The sequence below is a fragment of the Euprymna scolopes genome, chromosome 2, assembly GCF_053919585.1.
Source record: "Euprymna scolopes isolate OS-2025 chromosome 2, ASM5391958v1, whole genome shotgun sequence".
NCBI classification, from domain to species: Eukaryota; Metazoa; Mollusca; class Cephalopoda; order Sepiida; family Sepiolidae; genus Euprymna; species Euprymna scolopes.
In genome coordinates this window covers 53,985,817-54,003,706 of record NC_136483.1, presented here as the reverse complement: position 1 = coordinate 54,003,706, position 17,890 = coordinate 53,985,817, and the positions used below count along the sequence as shown (strand labels likewise).

The 17,890-nt window shown below is 34.7% G+C and overlaps 1 long non-coding RNA gene across 1 annotated transcript in view; it reads left to right on the top strand.

The window, feature by feature from the left end:
- The window catches only part of LOC145239748 (uncharacterized), a 399,144-nt gene extending 387,740 nt beyond the window's left edge, over positions 1-11,404 (top strand). The window contains exon 6 of the long non-coding RNA XR_013862374.1: positions 11,283-11,404. This is a non-coding gene — a long non-coding RNA (uncharacterized LOC145239748). The remainder of the gene's footprint in view (positions 1-11,282) is intronic.
- Positions 11,405-17,890: the final 6,486 nt, after the last annotated feature.

Sequence of the window (17,890 nt, the reverse complement as noted above, 5' to 3'; positions counted from 1 at the left end):
CATTCGGCTAAACTGACTAAGAAATGGCTTGAGGACAATCATATTAATGTTTTGGAGTGGCCATCACAAAGCCCAGACCTTAATCCAATTGAAAATTTATGGAGAACATTAAAATTGAGGGTAATGCAAAGGAAGCCTAAGAATCTTATTCAATTGGAGGATTATTGTCAGGAAGAGTGGGCTAAAATTACTACTGAAGAGTGCAACAACTTGGTTGTAAACTATGAAAAGCGACTGAGGAAGGTAATCAAGGCCAAAGGCTATACAATTGATTATTAAATAAATCGTGCCAATAATTTTGAACAAGGGTTTTTTGCAATTATGTTTGTTGTTCCTTTGTTATTTATTTTTTCTAAAATCCGATTGCTGCATCGGAAAGGCCAGTTAAAAATACATAATATACTTTGTTATTTTCTTTAATTTAATCCCTTTTTTAGAATTTATTAGACAAAATTTAACTTTTATTTTACCGTGCCAATAAATATGATCATCACTGTATATATATATATATATATATATATATATATATATATATATATATATAGTGTGAGCTTACATAACATTTTGTCCAGGGATGAACTTCCTGCTTTATTTGCATTTGAGCCAGACATCCATAAACAGCATCAAACCCAAATTATTATTGAATATAAACCGAAATAGAAACTTAAAAACAACCTTTGATTCCCCATAAGATCACATTAATATCAAAATCAGATAATTTCTCTCAGGGTTTTCGATTACATACATAGACACACTTCAAATAGAGAGGTAGATTTATTACCGTGTATATAAATATATCTTGAATATGTGAACTTTTCTATTAGCCTTTTATTTTGAACATTTTCTGAGAAAAGTACCAAATGTTTTTTTATGATTTTTTATTTGTCTGACACTAATCAAAAGGGATATTTTTTATAAATATTCTAATAATACTCAAATAATAATAATACTTCTAAGAGTCTAATGTTAAAGTAGGCAGTTTTTATAAGTAATTTGGATTTTGAGGACATATAGAAAGATAATAAAATAAGAGGCTTTTATTCTGTTCCTAATCACATTGATCAGTCATTCCAATATAAATAAAAAAAATACTGTGCAGCTGTAATCTTGAATAATTTTTATTCTCACCATCTGAACTGAACAAAAGTGAGGTTGTGAGTTATTGAACATTTTAAGTTGGATTAACAAGTGGGATTTTTTTTTAAATTTGTAAACTTTATTTAAAAATACCAATTTTTTATCCTTGACATACGAATTCTATCGGTCTTTACGTTTAAGTTTCAAAATGCATTTATTAAAAATGCATCCACTGAATTTGCACGTTTAAGTGACTCACCATGCAAACTGAAAAAAAACCCCATAAAATGTTATTAAAAAATTGCAAGAACAGAAATTTCCCTTTTATGAAATATTTTTATTTCGCTTTTAGTCGCTCCATTTTTCATGGCCATTATTCAATTTATATCAGTAGCTTCTTAGAATTCTCATTATTGAACAGTAAAAATGTGATTATGGTCAACAATAAAATAAGAATTAAACAGTTCCCCCTCAAGCAAAAATAGTTAATTCATCTCATACGGATATGAAAAGTTGAATACAAAAGTAGCCAAAGTGGCTGCCTACGTTTAGAAAGCAATATGCAAGTTCAAAGATTATAATTATAACCTAACATTTCCTGATATAGCCTCATTGGATAATTTATTGCTGTTCAAACATTAACTAATGTACTTGCCTACACCAGATGAAAATTTTATGATTACAATATCTCAAAGGGTGGTGCATTCAGATTTTACAACGAGTTGCTCTGTTCAGATCTTGCCATGTAGGAATACTTGTCTGACCTACATAGTTCTTTACATAGGTATGTTGTCTGCTAAGGTAAGGTTGTTTCAATGTCTATTTAAACAAGGAGTTAATCTACATGCTTTAAACCGTTTTTATATTAGGTTCAATATTTTAATTTGTGAAATATAATGGATAATCGACTAAATATCCATCCATAGCCTTTAACCCCTGGAGGGTGTTGCCCTATGCTCAACCTTCCCAGAAGGTACATACAGCACCTAGCCTTCCCAAATGGTCACCCATCTGGTACTGGCCAGGCTCTACATTGCTTAACTTCAGTGATCTGGTGAGAACCAGTGTGGCAATGTGATTGTGCCATACCGATTAAATATGGACAAATATAATTTAAAAAATTAATTTAATAAGAAATAGTTGAATTTAGTTGTTCTCAACTGATCGAAATTCATAGTGATAGAATAAAACGCGCCCAAAAATTGAATAAAGATTATTTTGACACTAACGGTAAAATAAAACTAATCAATCGCGGGTGGAGTAATACCGCAACCTCCAATTTCTAGGTGCACTCTATGACCGTTGAATGACCATTCTGTTTGATTTCAATTTTTCAAAGTTTGTTAAACTATTACATTCATCATTTTTGTAAGAAGTTCTTTACAAGTGTGCTAAGAAACGCTAAAATATGAAAATCACTACATTTTACATAATATATTAGGTAGAGAAGAAAGTTCTTGCAGAATTTTAAATTTTGATTGCAAATAAGTTTTCTTTATAATACCTTTACTTTAAAATAATATATAAAGAGCGTTTTGCGCTACATCTAATCGTTTGTTTTAAAAGAATATCTTTTCAAAACGTTGAATACAAGATGGGGAAAAAAAGAAAATTTACAATTTTCTCAATTCAATTCAAGCTAGGCTGAAAAGATGCTGAAACAGCTCGCGATATCAACAAAGCATTTGGCTCAGGAACCAATACTGAATGTACAGCACAAAGAAAGTTTTAATACGACGATGATAGTTTTGAAGATGATGAGCATAATCGTCGGTCATCGGAAGTTGACAAAGATCAATTAAGCCAATCCATGACGCATATGACGATTTCCAACCATTTGAGAGATTCGAAGGACAAAAATATTTGATAAATGGGTGCCTCACAAATTGAAGGACAACCAAAAGAAACGCTGTTATGAAGTGTCATCTTCCCTTCTTTTATGCAACAAGAATGACCTGTTTTTCAACCGGGTTGTGACGTGATGAAAAGTGGTTTCTTTATGACAACCAGCTATGCGATGCTCAGTGGTTAGACACCAACGAAGCTTCACAACACTTCCCAAAGCCAGAGTTGCACCAAATGAATACTATGCTGACTGGTGGTCTGTGACCAGTCTCATCCATTATAGTTTTTTGAATTTGAATGCAGGCGAAACCATTACTGTAGTGAATTACTGTTAACAAATGGATGAAATGCATCAGAAACTTCGACAACAACACCCAACATTAGTCAACAGAAAAGGCCCAATTCTTCTCCATGACAATTCCTGACCGCACATTGTAACAGTTGAACGAATTGGGCTATGAAACTCTGCCTCATCCGCCATACTCTCCAGATCTCTCATCTACTGACTACCACTTTTTTAAGCATCAACAATTTTGTGTGAGAAATACTTAAAAAAAACTAATCGATATTAAAAACTTCTTCAGTTACTTCATCGTCACCAGAACACAAAATTTTTATGTTACTAGCATAAATACACTTTTTTTTGCACTTGCAAAAGTGTGTTGATTCTGATGGGGCTCATTTCGATCAATAAATTTGTTTGAGCCCAGATATATTCATCTGAATTTATAAGTTCAAAACCACAAGAACTTTTTGTCAACCTGATACTAATTTAATGTGAACTGTACAAAAGCCGATGATTTTTATTGCGTTGAAGCAATTTTTCTGGGATCTTTAATCTTATTTGATATCCAAAATTTGTTGGTTGTTAATTAAATTAAACATGATTATATATGTGTGTGTGTGTGTGTGTGTGTGTAACAGAGCGCATATAAAAATATTAGCAGTAGCAAAGGATGGATGACAAGCGATTATATTAGCAACAGGAGCAGCATTTGAACATGTATGCAAATTGGCAAGTGTGCTGGAGTGTGTGTCTGAAGAAAAAAGAAAAAAGACACTACATGGTCAGCAAAAAACCAAGTCATGCCGAACGAGATGAACGTGTAAAATGAAGGAAGAATGGGCCGGCTGTGGCCAGTATGTGGTCGAAAGAATAAAAAAACGCATCCTAGATTAGACAGACAGGTGGCAATGAGAGACGAGACTTTCTAACCGAGTGTCGAGACTGGAAGAAAGAAAAACGGTAATAAACGATTTATGTGTTAAAAAGAAACGCTGAGTCAGATTTATTTGTTTGTCCATTTTCGACGTTATGTTACATGTGAATTGATTTCTTTTTAATATATTTTTCGTGCTGTTGTATTAAAGCAGCATTTGGAAAGTGATGGTGGTCTAGTGGTTAACGACACTGATGACCTGGGTGTCTCAAGTTCGAATCTAGTTCGATGCATAAAAAATCACTTTTACTTAGGATGTTGGCAACCTTCACGTGCTCACTCCTGTAATCTTCGATGTCGTTCTAGAAAGAATTCTTACTATAAAAATATCGGGGAAACCAATGCCCACAACAGAATCTTCAGATTTAAATGATATGATAAAAGCAGTACCAATACATTAGTACCCCACTTTATAATATAAACTTTTTTCAAAATATTTTTCAACATATTTTTTAATTTTTTTTTCATTTCCCTCAAAAAAAGTCTTTTGCAATTTTTATGCAAATCTTTGAATACTTTAATTAAAGATTTGCATTTAATTTTAACACTTGCTTTTTTTTTTTATTTCGTTTCCATTATTACATAGAACTCGAACTAGCTGACCATTTTGCTTCAAGGCTACGGTATGTAAATTTTACCCAAAATATCATGATTAGCAATAGCTATTTTATTGTCATTTAATTTTTTTAGTTGTTTATTATTTTTTACTATGATTAAATCTCAAATCAAATCTGACATCAACGATAAAAGTTTGAGGGACCCGAACCTTGGATTAACCACCAAGGAGGCTGTCCTATCAGCAGGTGCACAGTACTGGAGCTGCTGTATTGCCATTTGGTGAATGGATTCTGGACCATGCAGTAGCTTCTGGTGGGGCCTCTCGATGCCATACTAGTGGGTAATTGTTACGGCTTTACCTTATCATTAGCTACAAATAAAAAAAAAAAAATTCTTCGTTTCTTTTTCTCTCTTAGTTTCCCCTCTCTGTCCTGCTCTAAGTAAATCTGATGACCTAGTCCACAAATTCCAAAAATTCATCATGACAAGTTTCTAGAAAAAATACACGATTAAACCCGGTTCTCCAACTTCCAACGTAGACCCCTACTACCATGTCTCCTTCTCCAACATCAGGTGTCTACGTTCTAACCTTCCAGAAGTTGAAACCCAATTATAGGAGACTAAACCAGACCTTTTATTTTTAAGTGAAACTGGCATTGGACAGGCTATTTCCCTAGAAGAGTTCGCAATTAAAGGATACTCTAACTTAACTTCTAAATCTGACCCCCAAGATCGCCATGGGCATGGAATTTGTGCCTATATTAGGGATAACTTTCCATGTGGTAGGGACATCTCCCGGGAAGATCCTAACTTACCCTATATGTGCTTCCGGGTTGCTTTAGCTCACACTACAGCATTTATATTTACTCTCTATCGCCCCTATAACAGCGGAGTTACTATCTTTCAAAGCATATCTAAGAAAATTGACCAAGTCTTATCTGCTTATCCTTCAGCTAACATTCACGTATGTGGTGACTTCAATGTTCACAACATCGAATGGTTGACCCACTCTAACAAGACCGATGATGAGGGAAGGTTCTGTCATGATTTCTCCATTGCCTATGACCTCACTCAGATTGTTCAGGAACCCACCCGTGTGCCCGACAATGATGGCCAGTATGCGAGCCTACTAGACCTTTTTCTCACAACTTGCCCTGAACTATGTTCAGTTTCTGTTCTGTCGCCTCTTGGCTCTTCCGACCACTCTGTTGTATCAATTAAGATAAAAATGAAATGTAATAAGTCCCCAGACGTACCTCTCTATCGTACAGTATATCGATACACTAAGGCTGACTGGGATAGCTTCCATACATTTATATCTGATCTACCTCTGCATTCCATGTTTAAAAAGGATGTGTCCTCTCTAGTATTAGACCTGACGGAATGGTTAATTGTAGGTATTGACCGTTTCATACCCTCGAAAAAGTTTCAGCAAAAACCTAACAGCCAGCCATGGTTCTCTCCAGAATGTGCTGCTGCCATTGCGCACAGAAATCACTTTTTCCACTGTTTCCAACGTAATAGATGTATGAAAACTAAAGCCGCTTTCAGGACTGCTAGCAACCCTTGTAAGAAAGTAATAAAGAATGCAAGAGAGTTGTATGCTCAATCTGTTAAGTCCAAAGTAGCTGAGCAGCGGCTTGGTTCCCACCAGTTTTGGCAAATAGCAAACAGAATCCTGAACAGAAGCGTGTGCTCCATCCCAACTATTATCAATGGACCTGAGGTAATCTCGTCAGCATCAGACAAAGCCAAACTCTTTGTCAAGAAGTTCGCAGCTAATTCTACCCTTTGCGATCAAGGCTGGCAACCCCCGATATTTCCTCCTGTATCAGAAAACACGCTATGTGATATACGTATATCTGTACGTGATGTTGCCAAGCTAATCAAAAACCTTGATTCCAGTAAAGCAACTGGCCCTGACGGTATTCCACTTATAGTACTCAAAAAACTTCAACCTTAACTAGCGCCCATACTTACAAAACTGTTTAAACGTTGTCTTAAGGAGAATAGTTTCCCATCTCCCTGGAAAATTTCATCAGTATGCCCTGTATTTAAGAATTCAGGTGATCGCTCATCCCCCTCTCAGTACAGGCCAATACGTCTCCTGTGCGTCATGAGTAAGTTGCTGGAATCTGTGTTAAATACAGAAGTAATCAACCATCTCAACAAAAATAACCTACTTAGTGACACTCAATATGGTTTCCGTTCTGCTAGATCTACAGCAGATGTGCTTACAGTTATATCTCATAGGATTAGCAAATCTCTTGACGGAGGAAACCTTTCTAGGGCAATTGCTCTTGACATATCTAAGGGCTTTGATAGGGTATGGCATAAAGGTTTACTTCATAAGATCTCTAGCTATGGTATTGCTGGAAATGTCTTCTCAATTATTAAATCATTTCTTTCTGATAGGTTCATAAGAGTAGTAGTTGAGGGGCAAAAATCAGAAGCTCGCAGTATTAATGCCAGTGTCCCTCAGGGGTCCATCCTGGGCCCAACTCTTTTCCTAATCTACATTAATGATCTTCCAAATCACATCCTTACATCATTTGTAGACATCTATGCTGACGACACTACCATTTATGGTAGCACATCTAAGACAGTAAATGACCAAGTTCTCTCCAATTCTCTCTCCTCTGATCTTGAGCACGTAGTACAATGGGGTAAAGAATGGCTGGTTACTTTTAATGCATCTAAAACCAAGCTTCTCTCTTTACATCATCAACATTCTGATCCACATCTGACATCAATTGAAATGAATGGCTCTCGTCTTCAGGAGGCCTCAAGTTTTGACAAACTTCTTGGCTTGACCATTACTCCTGATCTTAAATGAAACACGTACATCAAATCTGTTGCCAAGGCCGCTGGAAAAATGGTGGGATCTTTCTATCGATCCGGTAGATATCTCACTGCTGATGCTATTCTCTATCTATATAAGAGCCAGGTATGTCCAAGGATGGAATACTGTTGCCACATCTGAGCAGGAGCTGCTAGAAAGGACTTGGCCTGCCTTGATAGAGTTCAAAATAGACTTCGTAGCCTCGTAGGAGATGTCCTTTTCTCTTCCTTGCAAACTTTATCTCACAGAATAGATGTTGCGAGTTTGTCTCTGATATATCGTTATTTTCATGGAAAGTGTTTGACTGAGCTTCAATCTATGGTCCCCCCTCGCCAAACTTTCACAAGAAACACTCGTCTAGCTGTTAACACTATCAATAATTCCCCCCACTCTTTATCTCTGCCTAAACCTAAACGTAGATTCCATGAACAAAGCTTTTTTCTTAGAACTGCACCCCTGTGGAATTGTCTTCCGTTTTCCTGCTTTCCGGCTGACTACAATATGGTTGTCTTCAAGTCTAACGTAAATAAGTTCTTGATGAGCCGTTCCATATAAGTTATCAACTTTACCAAATTTTCATTACTAATGATTACTATAATGTCCAATCTCTACTGTACACTCTTTAACCCTTATCCTTGAGTGGCCTCTTGGCCTTGATAATGTGGTGATGCCTATGTAAAAAAAAAAAAAAAAAAAAAAAAAAAAAAAATGATCAGACACTTGACATTTTTATACTATTTCATAAGAATATTCATTCCTTTCATTCATCACATGAAGTTTAGAGCACTGATATTTATATCCAACTCTATAAGTACGTTGTGCGAACTGATTGAGCCAGATGAATGGTTCAGATTAGATTCAAACTCACAATATTTCAGGATATAGTAAAGATACTTATATTTTACTTCATTAAGTAATATTTTGTAAATGTTGGAGCTAAAGAAAAATACAAATAAAAATATTACTTAACAAGGTTTGATAAGGACAGCATATATATAATGTATGTGTGAAAGTCATGTAATGTAGTAGTTAGATGTGTGAGCTCGTCCTGCTGGCTTCTAGATATGTCGATACTACTGTTTTTACTAATATCCTTCAGGAAGTGGTAAATATACAAGGGTCGTTTCAGAAGTAATGCAACGCCAGGTATTCCTGCCAGTATTATATAAAGGGCAGTTGTTTGCGCATGCCCAACTGAAAGTAAAAAAAAAAAATGCACAACAAACTCACAAACTTAGTATATTTTGATTAGCGTTGTCCAGAATGAAAAATATCTAAAAAAAAAAAAAAAAAAAAAATTTTTTTTAAATATATTTATTTTTGGAGTGAACTGACCAAAGTTTCGTCAGGAGGAACTTCAATCATTTTATTAACTAAATGATAAAAAAAATCATTTACTTTAAAGTAATTATTTCCCTTATTCTGTTTTATTCCTCGGGAAAGCAAGATAAACTAAAGTTGTCTCGATATGAGCTGCGTAGAAAAAGGCAGGTTTGAGAGAAGGAAAGAGAAAATAAAGAGAGGAGGTAGAAAGAAAGGAACTTTAATAAAAATGGGTTTAACCCATTTTTATTAAAGTTCATATTAAATTAAATTTAAAGTTGCCCCGAGCAACGCCAGGTAACTCTGCTAATATAATAAATTTCACTTGTAAAATTCATTATTTATTTAGTATATATTTGCTTGTAAAACCTTTTTATTTTAGATTGAACAACAAATATCATTCTTTAGCTTCATTAAACATAAAATAATGAAGGTCAGGGTTAAAGAAGCCTACACCACTCCTATATAAAGGTAACTGAATTTGACATGCATGTAGGTTAACTGTCGAAGCATTTTTTTATATATCAAATAGAAATTAAATCACTTAAAACTAATATCTGGTTCAAACAAATAGCTCCTATTCATAAAATTCATATTTTTTTAATTAAGATTAACCGTAATAAAAACTATGTAACTAATAAACATTGCCATGCCTGTGCAAATTAAATAGAAATTTAAAAAAAATATTTGTAAAATTTTTTTTAAACCTACATTTCTATTAATTTCTGTATATAAGATCTGTTACATGCTTCAGGAAAATGACAATATTATTTTTTTCTATTCTGGCATTTGATCACTTTACATTGTAAATCTAAACAGAAATATAGTAATGCATCAAAGAAGCAGTACCATGCACCACAAGGAAAACAATATACTTTTTGGCACTTCTACACTATTAGGACGAAATTTCGGAAATCATAATACTGAATTTCACATGAAAACAATAGTATTTCTTGTAGCTTTAAGATGATTGTATCCAAAAATGATGAAAATTAATAAAGAAGAAAATTATTTATTAAAGAAAATAAAAAATAGAAGTTGATGAAAATGATCGTAAGACACAGGAAAGTTCAAAAGGGAGGTAATTTTCCGTTTCGATTTAAACAAGATGGCCTCAACTTTTCACCTGCTAACACGATTAAAGTTGTTCTTTTCATTTTTCAGTAATATTCAGGTAATTTCAACTACATAATTTGGAAGCTACCATTGTAATTTATAAGAATTGATAAAAAAAAAATCAGTAGAAACCATTGTTTTTTTTTTTATCTAAAAACTCCATTTATCAACTAAAAAATTTCGTCCTAATAGTGTAGAAGCGCCTACTTTTTCATCTAGCATGAATTGTTTTCTCCTGGTTTTCGTTTTTTTTTTTTTTTTTTACCATTGTACTTTCAGGTATTGAGAAAATGAGAGAAACTAAGATGAGAAATACAGTATGAAACGTAAATAATAAATTTGGACAATATTTCTTTTCTCTGAAATAATGTCTGATATTCTTTATGAAAATCTTGTATAATTTCTAACCTTTAGGAATATTTAAATAAATACAGTTCAACTAATATTTCATCAATAAAAAAATTTCACATAATTTTAATGTCATTTTACAAAGGAAGAAAAAAAAAACAGATTCTACGTCTATTATACCGATATTTGCTAGTTTAAGATTTCTGTTGTATTGCTGTTTACCACAAGTTATTGTCAAACTCGTTATGGGATTTTCTTAAATATCCAGAGCCTTTATTGTCTTGAAGCAAAAGGATACCCCCTCTAGAGGTTACCTAAATGAGCAGCCTATAGTGAAGTAATAATTCCAACTGTTCCTTTTTCTGACCGGGCATTGCTTAACTCCACTCTTCATAAATTTCTTTCTGTTGATTTTCTTCTTCCAAACTGAACTTGGTTATGCAACTAGTCTAATCTTACATTAAACCCATGGAAGGAGAATAGATGGAATAAATACTCTTTGCAAAGTTAGAGACAGTGATGCAGTAACCCAAACAGAACTTCAACTGAGCAGGCCGATCCCAAATCACTTCTGGCAAACAACACACGTAAACTTCAAATTACAAAACTCATATCTTTCTCTTTATGTATCTATTACTATGTTCGAATTTTGATCAGAAAAATTAAAACCGATGACCAAGCATCTATCATTTTGCATATTGGGCTTCTTCATAATTGCAGGAATATTTTTTAATTAGTTTTACATAAAATCGATTTTTTTTCATACAGAGAAACATGAAGAAATGACATTTTTTCATACAGAAAAACATGAAGAAATGACATTTTTAAAATTGTGTGTAATGGATAATTACACAATTATTTGAGTAAATTGAACATCTGTTCTCTTTCAAACTATTAGAAAATTTATTTACAAATTGTCTTTTAAATTTCTGTCTATTTTTTCTCTTTCACAGATCCTCTTCTCACCAAGATAAAACAGTTCTTATAAACCAGAACATCGGAACAGCACTGTTTTTTTTAATCAGTTTATATTGTATTTGTATTTTTTAAAATAAATATTGGAAAATACAAAATATTCATGCGTCGTTTTATATTTTTGTGATGTAATTTCCATAGCTGACTATTTAATTCAACTAAAACGACAAAATTCTATCTTTAAAAGCACGGCACAGAATTGGAACGTTCTGATTACTACCGAAGATCAAATAAGACAGCTTTAACAGAACTCTTGAAATTACCATAATGTTTATTGACTGACTGATTATACACTCACACACACACATATGTATATATATATAGTGATGGGACGATTCCAGTATTTTTCCCCGATTCTGATACAATTTCCGATTCTGATTCTTTATATATCTGTAAATATTTAACTATAGAGTTGTTATTTTCCCCTGCTTACCGTAAAAATTCATGCTAAATGTGGAGATATTTGACTAAACGAAAAAAATACACTTGTGAATGATCATCTATCGATTTTAGTTTTACTAGTAGTTAAAAACCAATAAATATTTATTATTTTATCATTATTACCAGCAAAGGAAGACTTTGCTTTAAACACATTCAAATAAAAAGAACAATTAAAAGAATCGTTTTGGCATCGGAAAATATGCACACATTTTTCCGATTCCGATACCCCAAAATGGTTCGATTTTTCCGATTCCGATTAATCGTCTCATCACTAATATATACCTATATATGGGAATTTATCTCTTTCCCACAGCGAGAAATGTGACACCAGTCTTGGAAAGTGAGATTGAGGAGCTAGCCTCCTTGAGGAGAATCACTCTGACCTGGACAAATCCATCGACTCACTGATACAAGGTGCCGCATGCAAATAGCAATAAATTAACCCCTTTTCAAAGAGAGAAAGCAAAACCTAGAAGATTGGATCTCCTAGAACTGCACAGAATCCGCATCATATTGTAATAAGTGGGGGGAAAAAGTCATTTCAGAAATGTTTCAGACTTGTTTTTATGAAAGAGTCACTACTTATCGAGGCCCAGAGGCCACTCTAGGATAAGGAGTAATGAGTGTGCAGTAGTCAATGGAAAAATGTCGTAGTAATCGTTAATAGTGGAAATTGGACTTGAAGACTACCATATTGTAGTCAGGTGGAAAGCAGGAAAACGGAACAGAGTTCCATATGGCATGCAGTTCTAAGAAAAAAGAATCTGTTTAGGTTTAGGGCACAGATAAAAAGTGGGGTAATTTATTGATTCTGTTGATTTCAGTGCTAAATAAGTCTAATATAAACATCATCATCATCCTAAGATGTCATTCCTAATAGAGGAATTATTTACAGCAAAAAATCAAGATTTGTACGGCCTAAATTAGTGAAATTAAGTGACGTTGAGCTTTGTCAATACTAAAATGGGTGACCATTTGGTAATATCAAGTGCTGTATGTGGTCAGAGAAGGATAGGCGCCGCCAAACATTCTTGCCCAAGACACATTCCATGAAATAATGGACAGCACTTGGGTATTTGTGGAGTGTACCGTGATTTATGAGCAGTAACTTTGCTATTTTAAAAATTTTTTTAAAAATGAATGAGAATTACTTTATATATAAGACTATGATCCAAAATGATGTTAGATAATCTACCTCTGGTGTTCGTCTTTAAATTGCAAACATTTTTGTACACTAACGTATTTCTTAACATATTTCTTATTTTCTTGTTCAAATAAAAGTCTATTCATTTAAAGATTTTTTTACAGAGTATTTTTAACAAATGCGTCTCCGCCAAAGTATGTGAATAATTCATGTCACCAAGAGCTACGTTCTTGCTGACTACATTTTCGAAATTCGCAGGTGTTAACCCCCCTGGCTATTAGTCTATAGATGATTCTTATTTGTTGGGTACGATTTAAATTTGTGCATCTGCCGAAAGCTATTAGCATGCAGGTTAGAAATTTAAACACATAGGATTTGGCGAGAAGCATCGTCGTCATCTATTATTACGTACACATATTTATAATAGATAATGTTTTGCCTGGTTTTTGCCACCTGGTAGCCAATGGATGTCACTCGTATACCTCATACTGTTGACAATGCAGATATGGAAACGTAATATTCGAGCAAGTTCGAATATTTTCATGAACTCATGCAGCTTAACACACCGATGCCAACAAAAAAAAAATCTATTTCGCTAGTAACAAATATTGAAAGATTTTTATGAACCTGGCAAAGCATCATCTTTTGTAGTTATTAATATTTTATTGTCTAACAAATAAGCATTTCATACACTGTTAGTATTACTATATTTGAAATGTTTCTATAACAAATTAGTAGACAAAATCGAGTAATATGCTTCATTTACTCTAAGAATGTTACTGGCTTGTATGGTTTTTCACTCCAATTCGAAAGACTATTATTTATTTACATTAAATAATATATATATTTAATAAATATAATTTATTTATTAGTGTTGGGACGATTAATCGGAATGTTTTATGTAAGAGTCATCTCTTATCAAGGCCTGGAGGCCACTCGAGGATAAGGGTTAATGAGTTTTAGTCAATGACAATATCGTAGTAAATAGTAGTAGTGGAAATTTGATAAATTGGATTACTTAAGTGGACGGCTCATCAAAAATTTGTTTACATTGGACTTGAAGACGACCATATAGTAATCGGCTGAAAAGCAGGCAAAAGAGTTCCACAGGTGTGCAGTTCTAAGAAAGAAGCTTTGTTCATGGAATCTACGTTTAAGTTTAGGCACAGATAAAGAGTGGGCGAAATTATTGATAGGAGGTTTCACCTAGATGAGTGCTTTTCATGAAAGTTTGCCGAAGGACGAACATAGATTGGAGCTCAGACGAGCATTTGTCATGAAAATAACGATAAAGCAGAGACAGGCCCACAACCTCTCTTCTGTGTGAAAAGGTTGCAGGGAACAGAAAAAGGCACCCCCCCCTAGGCTACAAAATCTATTTTAAATTCTGTCAAAGCAGGATAAGGTCTTTCTAGCAGCTCCTGCCCAGATGTGGCAACAATACTCCATCCTTGGGAGTACCTGGCTTTTATATAGATAGAGAATTGAATCAGCAGTGAGATATCTAATGGTGGAAGGATCCCACCATTTTTCCAGCGACCTTGGCAACAGATTTAATGTACATGTTTCATTTCAGATCAGAAGTAAAGGTTAAGCCCAGAAGCTTGTCAAAACATCGAGCCTCCCCAAGACGAGAGCCATTCATTTCACTTCATCCCTTGTACCACGTGCTCAAGATCAGTTAGGTTAGGTTAGGTTGGGTTGGGTTGGGTTGGGTTTTACGGCGTATCAACCTTTTTTTTTTTTTTTTGGTTATTTAATGCCGAGATCCGTCATATTTTTTTTTGTTAGATATTTTAACTTATTCAATCAGCCTTTTTGGGTCATTAGGTGTTTTTTATTTTTTATTTTTTGGTGGTGGTGAAATTGGATCGGGTAAAATTATATTCTTTTGTATAAATTGGCTTTTTTTTAGGAATGCTAGTATTTTGTTAGGATTGACTTTTTTAAATAGTTCTTTCAAATTGTTAACATTGTAATAATTCTGCCGGATATGCTCGAGGTCGCTACAATCCAAAAGAAAGTGTTTTACAGTAAAGGGGTCTTGGCATGCCACACATTCTGGAGGGTCTTCTTTTTTTTAGCAGAAAGAAGTGGGTTATGTGTGCATGTCTGGTATGAATTGGTCTATGCATACAATTAACCATTCGGTCAGATCTGATACTGTAGAGGACACATCCTTTTTAAACATGGAATGCAGAAGTAGATCAGATATGAATGTACGGAAGCTATCCCAGTCCGCCATAGAGTATCAGTATACAGTACGGTGGAGAGGTACATCTGTAGATTTATTATATTTCATTTTTATCTTAACTGATACGATGCAGTGGTCAGAGGATCCCAGAGGAGATTGAACGGAACATGAGCATAGCTCAGGGGAAGTGGATAGAAAAAGGTCTAGAAGGCTTGTGTACTGACCGGTAGTATCGGGCACATGGGTGGGCTCGCGAACAATGTGAGTGAGGTCATAGGCAATGGCAAGATCATGACAGAACCTCCCCTCATCATCAGTGTTATTTGAGTGGGTCAGCCATTCCACATTATGGACATTGAAGTCACCGCAAATGTGAATGTTAGCTGAGGGATGAGCAGACAGAATGTGGTCAATTTTCTCTGATATACTCTTAAAGACAGTAACTCAGCTGTTGTGGGGGCGATAGAGGGCAAATATAAATGCGGTGGCGTAAGCAAGTGCAACCCGGAAGCACATATAAGATAGATTAGGCTCTTCTCTGGAGATATCCCTGCGACACGGGAAGCCATCTTTAATGCAGGCACATATTCCATGCCCGTGGCCAGCCTTGGGGGTCAAATTTAGATGTTAAGTTAGAGTATCCTTTAATTATGAACTCATCTAGGGAGGTGGTCGACCCTATTCCAGTTTCGCTTAAAAAGAATATGGTCGGTTGTTGAATTTTCTTAATGCAGCAAGTTGTAGATGTACCTCTCCACCGTACTGTATACCAATACTCTATGGCGGACTGGGATAGCTTCCGTACATTTATATCTGATCTACTTCTGCATTCCATGTTTAAAAAGGATGTGTTCTCTATAGTATCAGATCTGACCGAATGGTTAATGATAGCCTTTTTGCAATCATCATTGAATCAGGACCGACTATACTTGGTTGATACCTTTGTTTTCGGTATGCGTTCCTCAGCTATTGAAATGATGGTATCTGTAAAGTGAGTGATTGGGTCTTTCACATGTTTTCCAGGTAAGAGTTTGTGTTCGCATAATGATTTGAATTTATTTCAGTTACCTTTTTTAAGGTTCCAACGAGGAATTTTTGAGTTTGTTTCAGGACCAAAGTGTTCTAATATTATTGGGAACTGGTCGCTCCCACAAGTGTCCTCGTGCACTGTCCAGTTGTAATCCATAAAGATACTAGAATCACTTATAGAGAGGTCAATTGCTGAGTATGAGTTTGTAGCAGAGTGAATAAAGGTTGTTTTTTTGTTATTATATATGCATAGGTTGTTGTTGTTGTTGATAATATTTTCTATCATGATGAAGCAAAATGTAGTAGGCAAAAAAAAAAAGTCAGGAACACAGATAGGAAATAGTCAGTATCGCCACTTTAGAAGAGAGGGGTTTCTTGTCTGTAATAATCGTGGAGAAAGAAGACAAAAAAAACAGAAAGAAAAAAACCCGCTTCTTGCAAGCACATGGTTCGTCACAAAGCACAATCCAATCACCAGAACCACCTACCCACAATCTGCAGGACGCCCCCTGACTGCTTTCCAGTGACCTGCCTTTATAGCGGCCGGGAATTATGTATTTGCATAATCGCGTGAGAGCAGACAGATTCTACAATAATTGCATGGGATAAACGCTACTAAAAATCCATGGACGCCATCTTGGAACTCTCTGTTCCGCTCAGGCCGAAACACAACAGACGAATCTAAGGTAAGCTCTCTATTTCCCCTCATTTCGGTTATTGCTAATTCTGCTACACCTTTCTGTCTTTGTCTGAACATCCCCAACTAACATTATGACTGTTAAAATCACCTAATAATATGAAGGGGCAAGGAAGTTGGTTGATAAGTTTTTCTATCTCTGTTTCATCTATAGGGTCATTCAGGGGTAGATAGATGGAGCAGATTATGACTGTTCTATGTAGAGTAGTTGTGGTGGCAATTGTCTGTAAATTAGTTTGTAGATTTATTTGGCTTTGTACTGTGTTTTTGTTGATGAGAATAGATGTTCCTCCAGAAGCTCTATTTGGATTATTTGTTGCGTGGTTATATTCAGTGAAGTTACGGAGATTGATAGTTTCAGATGGTTTTAGAAAAGTATCTTGTAGGCATATTATAGTAGGGCAGAGATTGGATATTAGTAGAAGTAATTCATTCTTGTTGGCTTTTATACCTCTGCAATTCTATTGGATTATTTTGTTGGCCATAGTTTAGTTTTATGTTTTTGATTTCCTTTTATTTTATAAATAATAACAGTGGTTATTTTCTACTATTTGATTATGGGGGTTCGGAGGCTCTGTCATCTGTTTCCATTATTTCCAAGGATTTAAATTTGTTCTGATCTGTAGTTCTGGTTTTTGACGTGGAGCGAGATCTGTCTTTTTGGGGTTTTTCATTTATTTTCTATTTGGTTGGTGTGAGATTTGATTTTTTTTCTTTGCGGAGGGTACTAGGCGATTGTTCTTTTGGTTTTGGGATGTTTTCAGTTTGTGTGGGTTTTTTGTTAGAGGATTGTGTTTGATTTTTGGGATTTGGTGGGATTTTATTTTCAACTGTTTGGTAGTTATTTCAAGTACAACTTGAGTTGACGGCAGTTGCTGTTAGGTGGCCCTCAATGCCTGAACTAGTTCTTGAAGTGATTTTATGAGGTAAGAGATTTCCTTTAGTTCAATGTTTTCTATTGTTTTTAATTGATTTTTGGTTGCACCTGCATATGATCTAGTTGGTTCTGTTGTGGTGGCTGTTTCAATAATTTTTCTAGCTTTGGTAAAACTTATGGTTTTGGTATATTTTAGTTCGTTTA